The sequence below is a fragment of the Populus euphratica genome, unplaced genomic scaffold (assembly GCF_000495115.2).
Source record: "Populus euphratica unplaced genomic scaffold, PopEup_1.0 scaffold103.1, whole genome shotgun sequence".
Lineage (NCBI taxonomy): Eukaryota > Viridiplantae > Streptophyta > Magnoliopsida > Malpighiales > Salicaceae > Populus > Populus euphratica.
In genome coordinates, this window is record NW_011499891.1 from 843,263 (window position 1) to 845,117 (window position 1,855).

Below are 1,855 nucleotides of genomic sequence, written 5' to 3' on the forward strand. Positions count from 1 at the left end.
GCACCAGTGGTCTAGTGGTAGAATAGTCCCCTGCCACGGTACAGACCCGGGTTCGATTCCCGGCTGGTGCAATGTTTTTTCCCCAAACTTTGGCTTGCTTTCCAGAGCAAAAATTTTCTTCGAAGTCCAGACCAAACCTACCACGTTGTCATTTATTGTGTTTTGGTAGTTTCTACTTTGCAAGATTGCAGATTTTTGTGGATTTTATAGATTTCTGTGGCTAGAGAGTTATTGAATTCATGGGCTTGTCCAATGGTTATGGAGGTGCTTGGTGATGGTAGCATGGAAAACTCTGGGAGAGCCATCTTTGGTTTGAGTTCTCAGTAAAGATGCAGACTTTTTGTCCAGACAGCACGAATCATTGCTCTAATTAACTGGGTTTTGACTGTGAAGTAATTATCTTCAAAGAATTTGTAACCTATTTTTTTAAATTATCAAATAGTTTGAGTTGAATTGATAAGATTTATAAAGGCAAGTTGCTCAATGTACATGTGCCCGTTCAATTATTTAAAGTGAAGTCCATTGTGATGCACACCAAATTGTGTGTCTGGCATTTGTTGTGGAATCAGTAATCACTCACTGATCATGTGAAGTGCAAATTTGAAGAGAAAATCATGGCTTTTGCATATAGGTAACAAAAGATTGATTAAAATGAACAGGGAATTGCCATTCTACTTCAAAATTAGACTTCATCGAAGGAGAAAGATGCCCCGGTTCCGAAATCCAAGATTCTGAGCTTTTGTTTTCCTTATGTAAGAATATTAAACACTCCATCTTGGTGTTCTTCCTGTTTATTTGTGGTTTTCCAATTCGGTATGGTATGCTAAACAGGTCTCTAAGTTGGGTTTTGAAGGCATGGGCCTAACTGGAGTTTACAAGTCTCCTCTCTCTGACGAGGATGGAATCTCGTATTGAAGGATGATTTCAGTAAGGGTATCACTTTTTTGATAGAGCAGACGTATATTGAGCTACGAAATCATTCAGTTTAATTGGATAAGATTTGAACAAATTGGTTGAAAGTATCCTGAATTGTGGTCCAAAATAATGAAAATAGTCTTCTTCCGAAAAAATCTGTTTGTTTCAAAAATAAATTGTCAATTATGCCTCTAAAGTTTGGGAAATCCTTCTGATTGTTTGAATAAATAGTGTTGATTCCAATATAATTTTGAGAAATCCTTTCAAAGAATTTTAAACAACTCAAAAAAGCGAAGGTGAAGTCAGGTTGAAGAGGAACTCTGTACAAAAAAAGCGAAGGTCTTTTACTGTCAGAACAGCTCCCATTGTGAAGTCAGGTTGAAGAGGAACTCTGTACTTTGGTTTGCAAACACCGAGCTTGAGAAACTATTGGCAGTTTGCTTGGCCAACGGAAATATCATGGTGGCATGATAGCTTGGCTTTAAGAAACATGCTAAACAAACTTTAGCCACACGGCATTGAATGCAGAACAATCCCTCAAATGTTAAAATAATTAAGATTAAACACAAAAAAAAAATTTAGAATTTTGAATAATCTTTATATTATGAATATTTAATCTTAACCTAAATACAAATAAAGTATATATATAGATTAAACTGAAAGTACTATTTTATCCTTAATAAATAAGACTACATAAATATTATTTAATATCTCCCCTCAAACTCATGATGCGGCAACTACGAGCATCGAGAGTTTGCCAACTAGAAAACAAAAATGAGAGATAGAATGTGCCTTGATAAAAAAAATCTATAATTTACAAGGAAAAAGAAACAAAAGGCAAAGCAATGGTGTCATATTTTATTATCAGTAAGTCTAGTCTGCTCAAGAATATCTGCAACATATTTTGACTGAGAAAGAAGGTAACCTCTAGGTGAGTATG

At 35.3% G+C, this 1,855-nt stretch overlaps 1 non-coding gene across 1 annotated transcript; it reads left to right on the top strand.

The window, feature by feature from the left end:
- On the top strand, positions 1–71 carry TRNAG-GCC (transfer RNA glycine (anticodon GCC)). Its single transcript has one exon. It is a non-coding gene; the product is annotated as a tRNA-Gly (tRNA).
- Positions 72–1,855: the final 1,784 nt, after the last annotated feature.